This window comes from Durio zibethinus, chromosome 3 (genome assembly GCF_047325235.1).
Source record: "Durio zibethinus cultivar Kanyao isolate XHJ-2024 chromosome 3, ASM4732523v1, whole genome shotgun sequence".
In the NCBI taxonomy this organism is placed as follows: domain Eukaryota; kingdom Viridiplantae; phylum Streptophyta; class Magnoliopsida; order Malvales; family Malvaceae; genus Durio; species Durio zibethinus.
In genome coordinates this window covers 11047514-11069782 of record NC_143164.1, presented here as the reverse complement: position 1 = coordinate 11069782, position 22269 = coordinate 11047514, and the positions used below count along the sequence as shown (strand labels likewise).

At 30.5% G+C, this 22269-nt stretch overlaps 1 pseudogene; it reads right to left on the bottom strand.

Annotated features, from left to right (window-relative positions):
* Positions 1–22269, bottom strand: part of LOC111299266 (peroxidase 12-like) — a 67232-nt pseudogene that overhangs the window by 36986 nt on the left and 7977 nt on the right.

Below are 22269 nucleotides of genomic sequence, written 5' to 3'. Positions count from 1 at the left end.
CTACATTATCAGACCAAATGTATATAAATAATTAATATGAAAACGAACATGTAAAATACTTAAGCTTACTATGTTTTAAATAAAAGATAATAACAAAACCAGTACTTACAAAAAACTAGAACTCTTTGTTATGAAGTATTTTATTAGCTACCTGATATTAAGCATTTACAACTCTGCTGCTAACATAGACAATACCTTAGAGTATTTGTAGTTGGGGTTGAATTAAGGTAAAACAGATACAGAGAAAACCCAAAAAATGAAGAAAATGAAAAGGAAAGGAAAGTGGATGATGGGTTCCAAATGGGTATTTGAGAAAAATGGCTTTTAGAGATAATTGTTTAAACCAAAAAGAAAATTGCAAATTACAAAAGCTAAAGGAATAGTAGAATGGAGTAAAAGCTAAAGTAAATAACTAATGAATAGTAAAATAGGGTTCTAAAAGACAAAGCTCGATTACTAAAAGCTAAAGGAAAGGGAAAGTAAATTGTAATTAGTTTAGAAAGAGAAATAGTAGAATAATGAAGATGAAGCTTGAAGTTGATGATTGGATGCGCTAAGTTTGGGGAAAATTTAATTGGATCGGATTATTGAAGGCGTTTACTAAGAAAAATACCTTTAATAATTTTCTCTTAAATATTTTTTGTGTATATTATAGGCATTTTTAATAAAGTCATAGTAAAATTTTAAGGCAATTATTAAAGGCATTTATGCCCCAAAAATGCCTTCACTATTTTCATCTATATTTTATGGTGTATTTATTGAAGGTATTTTTTTGCATAATATGCCTTCATTAATTTCTTTATTTTTATTAGTGAATATCAATGAAGGCGATTTTCTACTAAAAACGCCTTCAATAATTCACTTCGATTTCTAAGAGAAAATTATTGAAGGCATTTCCTGAGAAAAAATGCCTTTAATAATTTCATTTTAAAAATTATTTGAGATTATTAAAAGCATCTTTTGTAGAAAATGCCTTTAATATTCCATTACTAAATTTTAAGGGGTTATTGAAGGAGTTTATTCGAGAAAAATGCCTTCACTAATTCGTTCTAATTTTTGAAGGAATTTATTAAAGGCGTTTTATGCATTATACTCTTTCAATAATTTTTGTAGATAATTATTGAAGGTGTTTCTTGAAAAAATACCTTCAATAATTTCCTTTTAAAAATTGTTTGAGATTATTAAAGGTAGCTTCTAGTAGAAAATGCCTTCAATATTCCATTATTAAAATTTTAAGATAGTTATTGAAGGCGTTTATTCCACAAAAAAACCTTCACTAATTCGTTCTAATTTTTCAAGGAATTTATTGAAGGTGTTTTTTGAATTATACGCCTTCAATAATTTTTTTACCGAATTATTAAAAGAGTTTTTTTAGAATAAATGCCTTCAATAATTTCCTTTTAAAAATGATTTAAGATTATTAAAGGCGTATTCTAGTGAAAAACACTTTCAATATTCCATTACTAAAATTTTAAGACAGTTAGTGAAGGCATTTGTTCTACAAAAATGCCTTCACTAATTCGTTCTAATTTGAAAGAATTTATTGGATGCGTTTTTTGCATTATACACTTTCATTAATTTTTGTAGATAATTATTGAATGCATTTCTTGAGAAAAAATGCCTTTAATAATTTTTTTTTCAAAATTGTTAAATTTTTATTAAAGGCATCTTTTAGTAGAAAACACCTTAAATATTCCACTACTAAAATTTGAAGATGGTTATTAAAGGTATTTATTCCAGAAAAACACTTTCACTAATTCATTCTAATTTTTGAAAGAATTTATTAAAGACGTCTTTACATTATATGCCTTCAATATTCCACTACTAAAATTTTAAAAAAGTTATTGAAGGCATTTATTCTAGAAAAACACATTTAATAATTCGTTTTAATTTTTGTAAGAATTTATTAAATGTGTTTTTTTGCATTATACGCCTTCAATAATTTTTACATAGAATTATTGAAGGCATTTTTTTTATAACAAACACCTTCAATAATTTTCTTTTAAAAATTATTTGGAATTATTAAAGGCATATTCTAGTGAAAAATGCTTTCAATATTCCACTACTAGAATTTTAAGATTATTATTGAAGGCATTTATTCCATGAAAACACCTTCACTAATTCGTTCTAATTTTTGAAGGAATTTATTAAAGGTATTTTGCATCATACGCCTTTAATAATTTCTTTTTGAAAATTGTTTGAGATTATTAAAGGTGTCTTCTAGTGAAAAACACCTTCAATATTTCACTACTAACATTTTAAGGTGGATAGTGAAGGCATTTTTTTTCAGAAAAATACCTTCACTAATTTGCTATAATTTATTGAAGGAATCTATTGAAGGTATTTTCTGCATAATATGCCTTCAATAATTCCCTCCATTCTTATTATGGGAATATCAATAAAGATAATTTTTTACTAAAAACGACTTCAATAATTTTTGTTCAGAATTATCGAAGGCATTTTTTGAGGAAAAACACCTTTAATAATTTTTTTTGAAATTTTTTTTCGATTATTAAAGACATCTTTTAGTAAAAATAGCCTTCAATAATCTTCAACTAAAATTTTAACGAGATTATTGAAGGCATTTTTTTCAGAAAAACATCTTCACTTATAATTTTTATATTCATTCCCTTATTTTGAACATCGGAATCACAAACTACTAGTATAGAGAATGATTAAAACTTGCATTAATCAACCAAACCAAACCTATAAACACATTTCTATCAGACTTTTGGTTTCTTTATCTCTATCATCACCATCAACCTTCAACAAATCAACAGTGCACACTTCTCTGTTTACTTGCATGTCTTTATTATTTTTTTTACTATATTATTTATATTATTCGATAGAGGTATTTTTTTTATTGCTTACTATATACATATGCATATATATTTTTATTCATTTTATCGTAACCATAGTCGTCCAAGTCTTGGTATTGCATGAATGATGTTTTTTGTGTAGTTTTCTTTAAATATTGTGGTTTGCTGAATTGTATTGTGTGATATTGTTTTGCTGAATGGTATTGTATAATATTGGTATGCTGAATCATATGCTGAATGATTTGCTAAATGGTGTTTCTAAATGGTTTGTTGAAGGGTGTTTTGAACACATTGCTAATTGGTTTGCTAAATTTTATTTATGTACGTAGCATAGTATTGGTTGTATTTAAATACGTACAGGGTTAAATTTAGATGATCATTTTGGTATATTTCATATAATTATGATCAAAATCACATGTATTATGGACTCTAAACAACATAATTCTCCTTCTATTGAACATGCATAAGACACAAATGTAGGCCAAAAAAGAAAAAGAAGGGGATGAAATAAACAAATTAAAGTGAGTGACATAAAAATTCACGTTAACTTCAATCAAAGTGGGCAGCCTATGTCTGAAGGAGCTGCCAAGTTAACTACTCATATTGGTGCCATCGTCCATAGTAGGATTTTAATTACGTACACCAATTAGTGACGAGTTCCTGATGATCTAAAGAATGGCATATGGCAGTCAGTTATGGTATGTTTAATCAACTATTTTGTAAAATTTGTTAAATGATCACTTAATTGAAATTCAATGTGTTCATATTAACTGTGTTAAATTATTTAGGAACAATTCGATGTCCTAATTGACTGTAAAAAGATTATGTTGCAATCTATTGGGAAAGCATTCAGAGATTTTAAAAGCAAATTGACAACCTAATATATTTGACTGTTGGCTAATCAAGGTGATGTATTAGCTATTCCATCTACATCATATGCATATGTAATAAGTGTTGAAGATTTGATAAATTTTGTTTGAGATCGACAATCAAAAGATTTTTCAGTATGCAAACACATTACCAAAAATATTATTTATAAGATTTTATGCAATATATTCAATATCTTCATATGTGATTGACGTAATTTTTTTCTTTTGCAAAAAATCAAAGAAAACCAACGGAACATTCAGGCCAAACAACTATATCACCATCGGACAGCGAGAAAAAGATATGCAAATGTGAAGTATGAGTTTATAAGTATTCGCACACATGTTTTATACTCATTAATACATATTTATGAACATTCATTTCATACATTTTGATTCTTATATTGCAGTAATTTAATAAGAATCAACGAGCTCTGGCATCAAAGTTTCCAAATAGGATGTCTAATAACAGGGACATCTACGGAATGATGGATCCTTTGTAGATGAAGCAACCAAAGAAATGGCTACAAAGATTGTATGTATAACTGCTTGTTTAATATCATGTATGATTGACATTGTGGTTGTATGCATGACTCTGTACTAGCTTGTATAGATTTGTTGTTACAGCCCATTTTATTATTGCCTTTTAAGATGATTATGCTACCAAAGTTAAATCCAGTGAACTGGCAATCCAATATGGTGAAGATCTATTGTCTTTAGCATTAGGCGCTAAAGAAAGGATTGGTCGAGTTCGTGAGGTTGGTAAATTTTTGTTGCCATCAAAGTTTTTTAGTAATCAACCCAAAACCCTATGAATGACAAATGCACAATATGAAGCAATCATTGAGCAACAATAGCAACGACTTAATAATCAAGAGCAATGCCTCAATGACCAATAACAAAGACTCACTGCTTTTGAGGCTATGTTGGCAGCAATGCAGTATAGCATGCCTGTAGGCCAGTCAAATAACGTCATCCACATAGGACAAGCTTTCATGGCAAGTTAAGCAGGGAACTGTTACCAGCCATAAAGTCTGATTTTGTTTATAAGTTTAATATTAATTTGTTTATTACATTTATTAATTTGGTTTTAATACTTATATTTCATTAAATATTGTAGTAGGATGTTGGTACTCAGAGTATGACCCTTGCTCAGGCTACCATGGATGAGTTATCTAATTATTTGCTTAAGCATTTATCCACAGGAAACTTCATAACCATTGAGTTTGAGGAAGGGTTATTTGATAAACCATTATTTTCTTACATTGGTGTGGATGAGGTTCAAGAATTTTGTGAATTGAATGAAATATCAGCTATTGATATTGTTGCTTATATGAGATTAGCTTCTAAATACAAATATGCACACTCAATATGTATTAATCTATATTATGGTGTAATACTAACTAGTATTGTTGATTTTATCGTGCAGCTTCCTATATAGAGAACTCAATGTGAGATAGATGACCAATAGATTTAGATTCGTTGACCATAACTTCATTAGTGAGCAGAGTGGTATAGTCGCTTATTATGCTAATAATGTGATTGAATGCATGAAAACATCGGATGATTATTATTTGCTCCCATATAATGTGCAGTAAGTTATATTCATACAAATAATTATTTCAACCTTACTCGAATCTGATATGATGCCTAATCTGACTATATCATTATTATTATTTTGCAATCATCATTGGGTGCTTATTATGATTGATAGAAAATCCTTAACTCCATACTTACTTAATTCAATTAATCTAACGATGATGCCTAACCTTAAAATTCAAACTTTTTTAAAGAGGTATACACTTTATTATATTATATATCTTCTGTTTCTTCATAAGTAATTTTATTTATGTATTAAATTTTTTTTTCTTTTCAATTTAGGGTAATATCTACATTCGATAATAAGGCAAAAAAACAAAGGGTGTCATTACTAGTAAATGTGAAATTTATTCTTTTATACTGAGTTTGTGTAGATAAATATTTTCTAAACCCCACTCAATTTAATTTTTAGGTACCTTGTCAACCTAAAAATACTGAATGTGGATATTATGTCCTTCATTTTATGTGAGAGATAGTTTTATATAATTTTATGACCACACCATTTAAGGTTAGTATAAATTTCATAACCTCATTATATCTTCAAAAATAATCAAAAGCTAAATTATATTCTCATTTATTAACATTTACTTTTGATTTTTTTTAGTAGGAGAATAAAGAAAGCTTCACGGTAAAGGAATAAGATGAAGTCTGTAAAGAATGGTGTGAGTATGTATTATCATTATTAATAAACCTTGAGGTTGGACATTGTTGGTTGAATATAAAAATATGAGGAACAAATTGTTATAATGTTTTTAACATGCCATGTTGAATGGATAATTTAAGTTTGTAGATAGGGGTATTGGTTTAATATTATTAGTATGTATTTGTTTTATATGAATACATTATGTGTACTCAATATATTATTGAGTACAATTATTTGAGAAAAGTATATTAATATGGCAACGTTATCAGTTTTAAATTCGGATGTGTGGTCAATTTATTGAAATATAACAATGTTCATAATGTAAATTCCAAAATGTAATTCATAGTATCACATATATAAACCAAATGTTTTCTGGGCATAAATCTACAACTAACTGCTCATATATAATAAAAAAAAGGTTTTTTATGGGATTATTAAAGGTATTTTTAGCAAGAAAACGCCTTGAATAATTCCTAACAAAATGTTATTGAAGATATTTTTTACCAAAACCACATTTAATAATCCCACCTTAAAATTTAATTTGTGAAATATTAAAGGTGTTTTGGGCCAAAAATGCCTTCAAAAATTTGTTCGAACTTTTTTGTATGGATTATTGAAGGCATTTTTTACAAAAACCACCTTCAATAATCCCAACTAAAAACTTATTGATTGGATTATTGAAGGTGCTTTTGGCTAAAAATACCTTTAAAAATTAGTTTCATATTTTTTGCATGGATTATTAAGGCCACTTTTAGCAAGAAAACACATTGAATAGTCCCTAACAAAATGTTATTAAAGGCATTTTTCAATAATCCTATCTAAAAATTTATTGTGTGAAATATTAAAGGCGTTTTGGGCCATAAAACGGCTTCAAGAATCTATTCCAACTTTTTTGTATGGATTATTAAAGGCATTTTTGACAAAAACTGCCTTCAATAATCCTATCTAAAAATTTATTGATTGGATTATTGAATGCACTTTCGACCAAAAATACCTTCAAGAATCCATTCCATATTTTTTCTATTGATTATTAAGAGCATTTTTCTGCCAAAAACACCTTCAATATTCTCTCCAAAATTTTTTAAATTGATTGGTGAAGGCATTTTTGCCCATAAAATGCCTAGAATAATCCATTACAAATAATTCATGCAAAAACCCGAAAAAGGCTAAAGAGAGGGATCAAACCTACCACCTTATGGTTAACATCCGTATGATCCTAAAATTTTGATAGGATATTTATTGAAGACATTTTTTACCATAAACATCTTCAATAATCCTGTGAAATTTTTTTGTTGAATTATTAAAGGTATTTTTATAGAAAAGGCCTTTAATAATCGCATACATTTTTTTATGAGGGGATTATTCAAGGCATTGTTTGCCAAAAATGCTTTCAGTTATTCCTAATCAATTTTTTTAACTGAATTATTCAATCCATTTTCTACCAAAAACATCTTTAGTATTCACTCAAATTTGTAAGACAGGATTATTCAAGGCGTTTTAGTTGATAAACGCCATTAATATCAAGTCTTTGGTGGCGTTTATAAGTAACAATGTCGCTATTTGAATATTTAGTGGCATTTTGATAATAAACGCCTTAAGTTTTATAAAAACACAAAAGCTAGCGGTATTTGTAACTGAAATGCTGCTACAAAATTGCCACTAATCTTTTATTTTCTTGCAGTGAGGCCTCATCCCTGAGCATTAAAAATGGATCGCGTAAAGGGCATGAAAAATTATGGTTAAAGCCCAACTGCAAATCGAACTAGAGTTAAAATGATAAAATGTCTCGGATAAAATTATATATCTACATTTGCCTTTTCTTTGCATATTTTTTAGGATTAATAATAATATAAAGACATAGACAACAATTTTGTCTAGATATTACTACCTACTAAGAGATTTTTTATTTTTTTTTAACTTTTTTTTTAAATAATTGAGATTAAATCGTGAGTTAAAAGATAAGAATAATAGGGATTAAGCTGCAGGTCAAATGAAGTAACCGAGACTAAACTATAGGTCGAATGAGGTGATCGGGATTAAATCGTGAGTCAAAAGATAAAAATAACAAGGATTAAGCTGTAAGTCAAATGAAGTAACCAAGACTAAACTACAGGTTGAATGGAGTAATCACTAATCTTAGCTTTATATGCCAGCTAATTTGGGCTTTCATACTAGCTAATTCTAGACTTACGTACTAGCTCAACTGGGTTTAAATTTAGGTGCCAACTAAACTAAGTTTAAGACTTCTTGATGCCACATAAACTAGATTTAAAACTTAGGTGCCAGTTAAACTGGGTTTAAATTTCACTTACAGTGGATAAAAAAAGTGTATACTTTTTTTGCTAATCTGGACTTGCATGCCAGCTAAACTGGGCTTATGTGCCAACTAATCTGGACTAATGTGCCAAATAATCTAGGCTTACGTGCTAGCTAATTTGGGTTTACATACAAGCTAAGTTGGGCTTATATGCCAACTAATTTGGGCTTAAAACTTAGGAGTCAGCTAAACTAGGCTTAAAACTTAGATACCAACTAATTTGAGCTTAAATTTTCATGAATGCTAGCTAAACTGGGCTTAAATTTTTTCTTAGGAATTGGCAATCTCTATCAGAAATGAAAGAGGTGTAAATTTCCTTCCAAATAGATTGAATAGTTCAATATAAGGAGGTCTCCATTTCTTTAAAAGGGTTTTTCCACCTAAAAAAGATAAAAAAAAAAAAGGCATATATTTGTTCATGCAGGGTCACAGATGAAACATAAGTTTTTCTAAAAACATGAATCTTTTGAATACCAAACATGTTTGACATTTCCCTTAACCTCAAAATGTGATATTTTGATACATGTCAAGGTTAGCTATAAGGATTTGAGATTTTGAAAGGTCACTTAAGAATGGAAAAAAGGCTGAGATTTTCAAAATCAACCTTTCTCAAACTTTTGAGACTTTGATATTTCAAATCTTTCAAAAGGTCTGACTTATCTTTGTTCAGCATTCACCTTATCTAGTATTAGGATGACCTTTAAAGTTTGCCCTAGGCTACCCTCTTATAGGGTTTTCACCCTAGAGTCACATTTATTTTTTCATTATTTTTTTCTTTTTTTTTTTTCTTTTTTATTGGCACACCTTGCACTTAAGAATTCAAACTTGTCCAAAAAGGAGTAATAGTCCAAATAGAAAATTAGGTACTAAAGAGGGATTAAAAGGTTCATAGATTTCATGTCCAATTTCTTAAGAGAAACTCTTCAATTTTAAACCTCAATACTTGATTCAATATAGACTTTTCATAAGATGTAACGTAGGCCAAGGTTCATGTTTTCAAAGAAAAGGATAGATAGGTCCAAATTAAATGTTTAAGGGTAATTAAAACCAAATATCATTATTTCATTTGAAGGATTCATTTAGGGTATGTTCCCCTTCATTTTCTTGTGCTTTCCACCTATTCATTTCTCTACTTTTCTTTTTTTTTTTTTTCACTTTTTCCTTTTTTTTTTTCTCTTTATCTTTTTATTTGTCATTCTTTCACTTTTTCTTTCCTTTAAGTGGATTCAAAACTTTTGAAAACTTTTATATTAGCTTTTTCCCTAACACTTGGGATTCTATTTGGGCATCACCGTTCTTAACCACTAAATGCATCCCATTTTATCCTTATGTGTAAAAGATGAATCTTAGTTAGGGGTTTTTTTTTTAAAAAGAAAATTTATCAAGCTTAAAACGATAGCAAGAGATAAATTTTTATATTTATAAAGAGATGATGAATGACGGTCATTTGTCATTTTAAACATGTCACTTAAATTGAATAGCAATTCCTTTTGGGAAAATGAACTTGAAAAAAGGTTTTCATTTCAAAAGTTTTCTTTTTTTTTTTTTTTGAATTATTGCTTCCTTGACTTTTCTTTTGGCTTTTTCATCTTAGGCTTTAGGTTTTTTTTTTCTCTATTTCTTCTATAAAATTTTAGATTTGTCAGGTTTCTATTTAGATTTATTCAAATTTCTTAAATGCATAATGTCATAATATTTTTCTTAGTCATTTTTTCCCATTTTTTTTTATTTTTTGTTTTTGACATGTCCCCCATAATTCATACCTTAATTCATTTTTCCAATAGTGCAATTCTTGAAAAATGTCCCATTTTAACAAACCTCCCTTAATGAAATTTATTATGAGAAAAAAAAGGTCATATGGAATGAACGAGAAAAAGAGTCACGTAGAATAAACCCTTTTAAGGTGTTAAGTGGTTCATGTCACTTCACAAAAAAAAAATAAACATATGGGTTGATCATAACTCAAATTATCTTAAAAGTAATAAGGTCTTTCTTTTATAATCAATGTGAATTAAGGACATTGGACAAGGATAATTTTTGGGTAAACAAAACTGAAAGGTTGGTATGTTTGAGGTTATTTTATTTGACTTGGGTTGGTTTGATTTTTGAAAATTTTGGAGCTATAACATAACACTGACACATCAAATTACCACATTTGAATTCTTTAAAAAAATGTCATGTTTGCTTGATTTTCTAGGAATCACATTTTTTTTAAATTAGCTATTTCATTATTCATTTTCTTAGAAAAAAATCACCTCTTGATATCATAGCATTATTAGATGAAATCAAGGTTCACAAATTCAAATTCATGGTTGTTGAAAGGTCATGGCTAATGAATGAAATCAACTGAATAATTTAAGAAATAATGTTTAGGTATTTGAGAAATTTCTAATAGTGATCGCCAACTCATCCGAGACTCAAAACTTTTATTTTTCCCTTTTTTTTCCGTTTTTATTCCTTTTTCTTTTCCTTTTGTGGCATTTCTTTTTCCATAAGCTTAAGACTTGACTATGTGGGGTTTTATTCAAATTTAACATTTTTCCCTTTTCTACTAATTTTTCTTAAAAAAAAAACCTACAAGTCCAAAACTTAAAAGAAATAAAAAAAAAAAAAGACTCAAATGATTATGATGCACAACATACATTCATTCAATCCAAACACTTAAACACAAACCTTAAAAGTTCACATCCCAATAGTGCTTTTGTGATGACATTTAAATTTACAGAAACAAAATTTCTTTACTTGGTGCTTCAACTTTAACATCATTAACCCGTAACTCTACTGCTATCAATCATCAAAATTACTAACCAGTTCTTTAAATTTTACAAGATTTGCTCAATCAAAGCTTGAACTGTATCCTTGAAAGTAATACAATCTTCTATGGAATGCCCTTCAACCCTATCATGGAATTCACACTTTAAATTGGGATCATACTACTTAGGGTAAGGAGGTTTTTTAGGTTTTGCAAGGATTATAGAAGTCATATGATTTTTGACAAGGTGAAAAATTAGTGTAAGACATTAGGAGTGAATGATACCTCTTGACTCGCTTTCTTTTATGCCTTTATGATTAGCTTTGGTTGATCTTTTGTTCTGTGAATTTTTGTGATGAAAAAACTAGAGCACATGAATGAAATGGTTAAGAAAAATTACCAGCTTGAGATGTCGGTTGGGAACAATACGATAACCATTGGGAATAATCATTCACCAAATCTTCCTGTTTCATGGTGAGGTTTCTCTTATTTTACCTTTCAACAATTACCTCTTGAACGTATTCATCAAAAATATTCCCCTACATTTTATAAGGAATTTCCACATTAGCATTCATAATTCTTTTTTTTTAATCCCATCCTTGATTCTACCCGCTGTAAATAGCAAATCATCAAATTTCGATGACATATTACCGATCAACTTGTCATAATAGGGAAAAGAAATGGTATCTACAAATAGAGAGTTCAGCTGCCTATTATTAAAGGTGGTCAGACTTGCGATGCAACCTTTTTCCATTTAGCAAGATATTCTCTATAACTTTTATTGAGGCTCTTTCTCATGTTTTAAAAGGTTAATCAGTCTAGGGCCATCTCTAACAAATCTAGTACTGCTTTAAGAATACTTGAGATAAATCTTTTCAAGTACAAATTTGACTACTTTCCAAACTATAATACCAATTGGCTACTACCTCAATCAAAGTTTTTTGAAAGGCATGAATAACCAGCTTTTCGGTACCAGAATACCCACCATTTTGTGATAGTATTAAGCCAAATGTGTTTTAGAACATCCAATTCCATTCTACTTCTCAAATGTCAAAACCTTAAATTTAGGCGGAATAACCACATTTGGAACTAGTTAGGATTCCTTTGCATCATAAGATTTATCATTACCTTTAATGGCTTAAATCTTTTCTTCCAAAAGACTATACCTCTTTTGTTCATCTAGATTCCATGATTCCTCTTTTGAGGGTCCTAAGCTAGGTCTTTCGGGTTGATCATTTCCTTAAGCAAAAAGTCCATTGATAATCTCTTTCATCTCTCTTATCAAATCAATATTCTCCTGACTTTAGAAGAAATCACAGAGATTATTATCGAAGAAATTCTTTTTTTAAGCACATATGAATTGCATTCTATTGAGTGGGTACATAAATGGAGGAATGAATGAATGCACAAATGTTAAAGATCTTTGGTGAAAAGTGTGAAAATTGAAATATGAGCAAGAACTAAAAGTAAGCCATAATTTACATATCCAAGTTCAAAAAGACAATATCATATTAACATAAAAAGAAACATTTTCCAAACAAAAGATATTCACAAAGCTTTTTATTTTTTGAACAACCTATCAGTTGAAGACCTTTTTTTAATAAAAAATTCATCCATGTTCAACATTATGCCTTTTCATTCTCGTTGTTTCTAAATCTTTGATACCCTATTGTAGTTGGATTGAACCATTTTGTATCTAGGAGTGATTGCAGTTTCCATTTGAAACCCTCACAATTTTTAATGGAATGCCTCATATTCCCATCATGGTATACGTATCTTACATTTGGGTCAAAATATTTTGGGTACGAAGGCTTTAAAGGCTTTAAAGGCATAGGGACAACAAGGTGTCTCTCAAACAGATAGGGAAAGAGTTTTTCATATGAAATAGAGATAGGATTCAACTATTTCTTTTTCTTGTATAATTTTTGGGCAACAAATTAGCTAAGAGTCTAAGAATTTGGTGGTGGTGCAAAGGTGAAGAGTGGAGAAATTGGCTGAATAGGTGATTGGGGAATGAAAGAATATAGATGTGGACTTCTCAGAGATTGTAAGACATTTTAGGGCCTGAACCTAGATGTTTGGAAATGAGGTCAAAAATAGACATGAGAAGGATTTGAATGTAGGTTTGGGTTCAAAACAACTGGTGAAGGTTGTACGAAACCTGGTAACTCTATCTTGGAAATCAAATTTTGTAACTTAGACACTTGCATAGTTAGATCATTCATCATTTTCATGATCTTATCTAGATCTTCATTATTGCTTAAACCACTGAATGCTTCAACATGATTAGGAAATGTACTAGGTCTATCAAGAATCAATTGATCATAGCTCTATAAGTTCATAGGAATTACTTAGGCTAAAACTAGTAAGGACCCTTGAGAATGGACTAAAACAAATTTCTTGAGTCAATCAACTGTCTTTGTCAATTCAGCAAGCTGTTTTGTCATCTCTTGAATATAATTACCAAACTCCTCTCAATTGCATTCTAATGCACTAATTCAGGCCTCTAATTAATGTTCCATATTTTCAACTTCTTATACCCACTAAAAAAACATATTTTATTTTAAGGGTTTAAACCAAAATGTTTATGCTATTATTCTTGTTGAATGAATAACACAACTCCTAATTTGCATGCTATACAAAATATGTCTGTGAATGCCTAAAGTAAGATAATGATGCAACTATATCTACAAAAAAAAAATGGAATAGACCAAAATATACAAATCACCTTCATAATGAATGTAGAATGCAATGATTGAATTCCAAAAAGATTACCAACTCCTTACCTATCTCTTTTTCTTTTTTTCTTTGCCTTTTTCTTCTTTCTATTTAGACTCTTTTTTTGTATCCTAACTTTATTTACACTATTACCTTAAACACAAATTACATCAGAATGTCCCACATATCCTACTTTTAAGTAATTTCTACGAAATAAATCGATATGGCTTTTAACTTCTAAAAAATTTATACAAGTGGTTTACACTACTTATGGCCTCAAAAGAACCTTTTGCTGATGACTAACCTAAAATAAACACCCCTTCTTAAAATATAATGCTTATATGATGTATGTAACAAAATTAAAGAATATAACAATAACATGAATCAATTATTTAAAACAAATAAATAATAGAAACAATATAGCAGCCATATAATACATCAAAATATATACAATGTCCTAATTTTTGGTGATTTTCTAAAAATGTGACATGACTCTACCTTAGGTAGGCTTTTTATAACTCACGATATGCTAGGTCAGGATTTATTCATCTAAAGGTTTTCAAATCAAACCTTACATCATTGTCCATTGCAAACTAATAAGGCACACCAATCCTCACCCATTACAGGCTACAAACAAAAAGGGTTCAATATGAGTGGAAGTGTTTCGCTAATAAATACGAAGATTATTACCTCACAAGAGCGCAGTTACTTAACTTCTCTTAATAAGGACAGAGTCCGGGTCTAGATCTTATGCATACAATGCATATGCAAAGTCTGCCAAGTAGTATATCAATCTAAACAGCATAAATGAATTACAAATAACAAAATCAAAATAAGATGATAATTAACATGGAATTTATTTATATATATTTTTTGAAAAAAATAAAATAAAAGGAATTAAATTAAATGTCAAATAAAATCAATTAAATCTAAAACTTTTGATAGCACATGATTAAAATTTTTGGCCTGACTCTCAAAAGATCTTTAATAGAGTCGTCAAGCTATCATAACATATTAGTTAGGAGACTTTATCACTAAACGTAAAAATTAAATTGTGAAAACACGAGGAGCCACCACAAATCTTTTTTAGGGTGTGATTAGTCACCCAAAAATTTTATATTTTTAATAAAATAATAAAATGAGTTTAAAGTTTATTAAAAAGATAATTTTGGTCTATGAAAACAAGATTAAATTCGGGAGTCAGTTATACATGGAGAAGGATTAGTACCTCTATAGCACCCATAAAATTAGAACCAATTAATCATGCAACTTTAGACAAAAATGAATTTTATATGAAATTTAACTATAATTCACTTTATTTTTAAGAAATAAAATTATTCAAAAATCTTTATTTAAAAATGTTATGAAAATCTCTAAATTAAAGAAATACCATAAAATTCTCTAACATAAAGATAGAATTTGAAAATAATCCTTTCCATCTAAAATTTATCACAACATTTTCTTGAAAATAAAAATAATATTCTTTAAAAATGATAATTGTTGGTGACTCTACAACATCTAGGTAAAGTACCTAAAATTACATTCCTTAGAATATTATTTTAATTTTATTTATTTATTTACTTTTGAAATTATATATACTTAAAAAATAATTAATTAAATAACTAACAAAAAACATCAACAATTAAAATAAAAATATATATAAGCAATATAAGCAATAAATGCAAACATAGATGTAAGTGTGTTCCTAAATGACAATGAGATGTGAATTTTAGCTCAGGTTCTTAAGTATAAAAAAATCACATGGATTCTTCATCCTCTGGGCAAAATCTGGGTGCGATTTTTTATATTTAAAATATCATTTTTTATTTTTATTTAATTTTATTATTTTAAATTTCAAAAATATATGAAAATTCTTGATGAAGTAAAATTTTTTAAATATCCCGTCATCTAAGTGATATTCGAGAATAGATTATTTCACGAAAAGTTTTCATACAAATTTTAAAATTTTATGATGGTTTTAAGGTTTTGGGTAGACTTAGGGTCTTCAGTTTCATCTAGGGTTTCAAGTTTCAACTAAGATTTTGGGTTTTATTTTAGATGATTAGAATCTCTCTAAAAATCTCCAACATCTAGGTAAATTTTGGGAGTAAACTCGCTTTTTATAATTTATCTAAAAATGAATTTTATATTTTTGTATATAATAAAATTCAATATTCTTATGTTTTTACCCTTTTTAACCTTTTATTATTTTTTATTATTTACATTATTTAATATTTCTCCAACATCTAGGTGGTAATATTTTAAAAAAACGATTTTTAACTCCCTATAAGATCTTGACAAAAATTTTAAAATTTATTATTTGTATTTATTATAACATATATATTTTTATTTATTACTATTATTTTTTATTAATATTTTTTTATAAATTTTAAAAATGCATGTGAAATGAATCACATTGAAAATTAAAGCATAAAAAATTAAATTAGAATTCCATTAAAATGAGCACCAAAAAAATAAAATGTATAAAATTTGAGCTATAATTAATTCCAAGAGAAATGTGAATGGGCTTAGTAAGAAAAGGCAAATCCATTAGCTTGGCTTACTAGTTTCATGGACAAACACCCAATACGGGCAATAGGTAGAAGGCTAAAACCCATCCCCACCAACTTTCCTGCATACATACTTACTTACCAACTTTCCTACGTACATACTGACTTTGTCCTAACCCCAACCTTTAATTACAAATCTTTAAATTTTACGGTTTCAAGGTTTTTGATAGATTTAAGGTTTTTTATTTCATCTAAGATTTCGGTTTCAATTAAGGTTTTGAGTTTTATTTTAGATAATTACGAATTTTTTTTAAAACTTTCAACATCTAAATAAATTTTAAAAGTAAGCTCGTTTTTTATAATTTATTTAAAAATAAATTTTATATTTTTGTATACAATAAAATTCAATATTCTTATGTTTTTACCCTTTTTTACCTTTCATTATTTTTATTTATATTTATATTATGTAATATTTCTCCAATATCTAGGTGATAATATTTTTAAAACATGATTTTTAATTCCCCCCAAGATCTTGACACGAATTTTAAAAATTATTTTTTATATTTATAATAACATATATATTTTTATTTATTGCTATTATTTTTTATAAATTTTAAAAATCATTTGAAATTAATCACATTGAAAATTAAAGTATAAAAAATTAAATTAAAATGAGCACCAAAGAAAATAAAATGTATAAAATTTGAGCTATAATTAATTGCAGGAGAAATATGAATGGGCTTAGTAAGAAAAACCAAATCCATTAGTTTGGCTTACTAGCTTCATGGATAAAAACCCAGTATGGGCAATAGGTAGAAGTCTAAAACCCATCCCCACCAATTTTCCTGCATGCATGCTGACTTTTGTTGCGCCTGAAGCAATAATCACAACAATACAGAAGTAATAGACAACAATCAATAATCAAATACGCAGGAAAAATAAAGCACACCAAGATTTACGTGAAAAACCCTCCAGTGTAGAGGGAAAAAACCACGGGCCACTAGAAAATCTTCACTATCAAATAATAGTTATACAAAGTTCTTCTCTAGCTAAAACTAGAGCTAATCAACAACTAGAGAAACAATTGGAGAAATCTCACCAAATAAGTGACTCAACAAATACACCTTGGATTTGTTCCTAGAGAGCTTCAAACCCGATCTTCACCGTTCAGAATGTAGAACTCTGAATCATAAACCTCCTGACAATGTTCCAACTCAATAGGACCACAGATCGACTTTCGTTCAACCAACTCTCCCTTCTCTTTTTTCTCTCTATGCTTTTCTTGGCTTTTCTTCTTTCTCTGCTTGGTTTTCGACCCACACCTAAAACAACCCCACCTCCTTTTTATTAAGTAGCTAGGGCTCTGTGTAAAATAAAAGATCAAGGCCCATGGCCTTTACTTGATCCAAAACCACTTACATGGGACTGGACCCCATTTTCCTAACAATCTCCCCCTCCAGCCCCATTAGGAGGAGATTCATCACCATAGCAGTTTCATTTGGAACTTACCTTGGCCAGGGAACTCATTCCGGCCAAGTTACTGCAAAGCTCAAGCTTTTCCTTGAGAAGTATCTTAGTCAACATATCTGTTACATTCTTATCAGTATGGACTTTCTTCAATAACATTTGCTGTTCTTCAATCACTGAACGTAACCAATGATATCTAACATCAATGTGCTTTGTTATAGCATGGTACATGGTATTCTTACTCAAATCTAAAGCACTCTGGCTATCACAAAATACCACATACTCTTTCTGATTCAACCCCAATTCAAGAAGAAAACGTTTCATCCAAAGCATTTCTTTACAAGATTCGATTGCTGCAATATACTCAGCCTCTGTAGTTGACAAAGCAACACACTTCTACAAGTTAGATTGCCAAGATACAGCTCCTCCTGCAAGAGTGAACAAATACCCTGAAGTAGATTTTCTACCATCAAGATCGCCTGTCATGTTAGCATTAGTAAACCCTTCTAGAACTGGTTGTGAAACTCCATAAGTCAAGCACATTTTTGAGGTACCCCTCAAATATCTAAAAATCCATTTCACTGCTTCCCAATGAACCTTCCCTGGATTAGAAAGAAATCTGCTCACTACACCAACTGCATGAGCAATGTCAGGCCTTGTACAAACCATAAGATACATTAAAGAATCGACTGCAGAAGAATAAAGAATACTAGACATAGCTAGTTGCTCTTCCTTAGACACTGGATAAGATTTCTTACTTAGATGAAAATGGTTGGCAAGTGTACTGCTAACTGATTTAGCATGTTGCATGTTGAATCTACCAAGCACTCGTTCAACATACTTTTCCTGTGACAACCACAGCTTTCCAGCTCTCCTATCCCGGATAATGTCCATACCAAGAATCTGCTTTGCTGGACCTCAATCCTTCATATCAAAGGACTTAGACAATTGTTCTTTCAACCTGCAAACCATACTAGCATCTTATCCTACAATCAACATATCATCAACATATAATAATAGGATAATGAAGTTACCATTAGGAAATTGTTTAACATACACACAAGAATCCGTTGCTATTCTTTTATAGCTATGACTCACCATAAAAGAATCAAACTTCTTGTACCACTGTCGCAGAGCTTGTTTCAAGCCACACAAGCTTTTCTTCAATTTGCAAACTAAATGCTCTTTCCCTTTCACTTCAAAACCCTCATGCTGATTCATATAAATGTCCTCCTGCAAATCACCATGCAAAAATGCAGTTTTAACATCAAGTTGCTCAAGTTCAACATTCAAACTAGCTGCCAATCCCAGTACCACTCGAATAGAACTCATTTTTATAACTGGAGCAAAAATCTCATCAAAATCGATGCCTGATTTTTGAGAAAAACCTTTTACTACCAATCGAGCTTTGTACCTCACTAGTTTGTCACCATCTTTTTTCAACTTGAGCACCCATTTATTCTTTAATGGCCTCTTCCCTGTTGGAAGTTTAACAAGATCATAAGTACCATTCTTTCACAATGACTCCATCTCTTCTTTCATTATTTTTAACCAGTGCTCTCTATCCGAAGTAGCCTACACATCTTGAAAGCTTTCTGGCTCTTTTTCACTGGTAACTAAAATAAAATCTGAACTTGGATACCTGGTAGATGGCTTACACTTTTTAGTAGATCTCCTGGGCTGAGACTCTACATCACTTGATGCCGAAGGTTGCTCCTCCTGCTCAACACTCTCAAGTAGAGAGGATTGCTCCCCCTGCTCAAAATTAATAGCATCTGGCTCATCACCAACTGTAGCTGGCTTATTCATATCCCCAAGTTCTGTTTCTTGCTCATTTTCATCATCTGTGGCTCTTTCCTGTGAAATCCCTATCGGTGTTGAAACATCACACTCAACAGTAACCTGTGTAGTCTTCTCATTTTTCTCAAAGTCTGTTATGGTTTTTTTTTCATGAAAGACCACATCCCTGCTTCTGACTGTCTTTCTTTTTACTGGATCCCATACCCTGTAGCCAAATTCCTCATCACCATATCCTACAAACACACACTGTGTAGCTTTACTATCAAGCTTTGATCTCTACTCTTTCGACACATGCATGAATGCTTTACACCCAAAAACTTTCAAGTGAGAGTATGAAGTATCTTTCCCTATCCACACTCTTTATGGAATGTCAAAGCCCAAAGGAACTGATGGTGACCTGTTAAGTAAATAACAAGTTGTGTTGACTGCTTCACCCTAGAATGGCTTTGGTAATTTTGCCATCCTCAACATACATATGACTTTTTCTACAATGGTGCGATTCATTCTTTCAGCTATACCATTATGCTGCGGTGTTCCAGGTTCTGTCCTTTCATGCCTGATCCCATGCTTTGAGCAATACTCTTCAAAGCCTTTAGATGTGTATTCTCCACCATTATCAATTCGAATACACTTCAAGGGTAACCCTATCATCCTTTCAACCATGGCATAAAATTTTTGAAAATACTGCAGTACCTGACTTTTGTATTTCAACATATATACCCAAGTCTTACGTGAAGCATCATCAATAAAAGTAACAAAATATCTGCTACCACCTAATGACTCAACCTCAATGGGACCACATACGTCAGAATAAATTAATTCCCATCTTTTTTTTTTCTCTGAGAACTTTTACGAAAAGAAACTCTATGATGCTTACCAAACAAACAATAATCACATGAATCGAGAGACATACCTTTGGTCAAGGGAATGAGAGAGTGCCTTGCCAAAACCTGTAACCCTTTTTCACTCATGTGTGCCAGCCTCCTGTGCCACAAGTTTGCTGAAGCATCATTTTCAACGGTATTTACCTGGTTGCCATTCAATTGCATCCATGTCTTATACATTATGCAGCATAGTTTTTCCCTTGCAACTACCATAGATCCTTTGAGAAGCTTCCATTGTCCATTCTTTTGTCGGGTTTCATATCCCTCCTTATCAAGGACATTAATAGCAAGCAAGTTCATTCTTATATCTGGAATGTGTTTGACATCCCTCAAAGTCAACATGCAGCCTGTACTAGTTTGTACAACAATATCACCAATCTCAACAATCTGCGACACACTCTTGTTTCCCATCTTGGTAAAACCAAAGTCTCATGCTTTGTAAGTTGTAAACAACTCTCTCTTAGGAACACAATGATATGCCGCTCCTGTGTCAACTATCCACTCAATGTCGGGATCACTAACATGATTACAATCACCATGTGTACAAATCAAAGTAACTGAATCACTATCTGAATTCACTGCTGCAACATTGCCATCATCTGAACTCTTACTTTTCTCATCTTTTCGCTCTTGCTTTAAAATTCTACAGTTTCGTTTTATATGACCCACCTTACCACAATGGAAACACTTCACTTTACCTCTAGACTTGGATCTATGTTTAGACTTACCCCGGCCTTTTGAGTCCTGATCTCTGTCGATGTTTCTACCCCTATTCTCTGTGACTAGAGCTTGATTCCCATGGTCTACATTTTTTCGCCTTACTTCTTCATTAAGCATATTGTCCTTTACCATCTCCAATGTCACCTTATAATCAGGAGCTGAATTAAGAACACTCACAACTAGAGTATTCCAACTGTCTAGCAATGAACCCAAAAGAAATAATGCCTTCATTTCATCATCCATCTTAAGCTCCATAGTAGTCATCCGATTAAATATATCTTGAAAATCACTCAAGTGCTCTGTAACAGATCGTCCATCCCTGTACTGTAAAGTTGCAATCTTTTTAACAAGCATAACTTTATTCATACTTGTTTTTCTCTCATACAATGCTACCAATTTTTTTCAAACAATGTAAGCATCTGACTCTTGCGCTACATGATGGAACACGCTGATATCAACCCATATTCTGATTATAGCCAGCGTCTTTCTACCTAACTTCTTCCAGCTTTCATCTTTCATATCTGCTGGTTTAGCCGAATCACCCAATACTGGCTCATACAAATCTTTGCAGTATAGATGATCCTCCATCATAGGCTTCCAAATTGAATAATTCGATGGTGTCAATTTTATCGTGGAACTTGTATCACCCTCTATGATCCCAAACAGAATTTACTTCTATCTTAGGTTGCTTCTGTATCGATGTCTCAAAATAACCCTCGCTCTGATACCACTTGTTGCGCCTGAAGCAATAATCACAACAATACAGAAGCAATAGACAACAATCAATAATCAAATACGTAGGAAAAATAAAGCACACCAAGATTTACGTGGAAAACCCTCCAGTGTAGAGGAAAAAAACCACGGGCCACCAGAAAAATCTTCACTATCAAATAATAGTTATACAAAGTTCTTCTCTAGCTAAAACTAGAGCTAATCAACAACTAGAGAAACAATTGGAGAAATCTCACCAAATAAGTGACTCAACAAATACACCTTGGATTTGTTCCTAGAGAGCTTCAAACTCGATCTTCACCGTTCAGAATGTAGAACTCTGAATCATAAACCTCCTGATAAGGTTCCAACTCAATCGGATCACAGATCGACTTTCGTTCAACCAACTCTCCCTTCTCTTTTTTCTCTCTCTGCTTTTCCTGACTCTTTTTCTTTCTCTGCT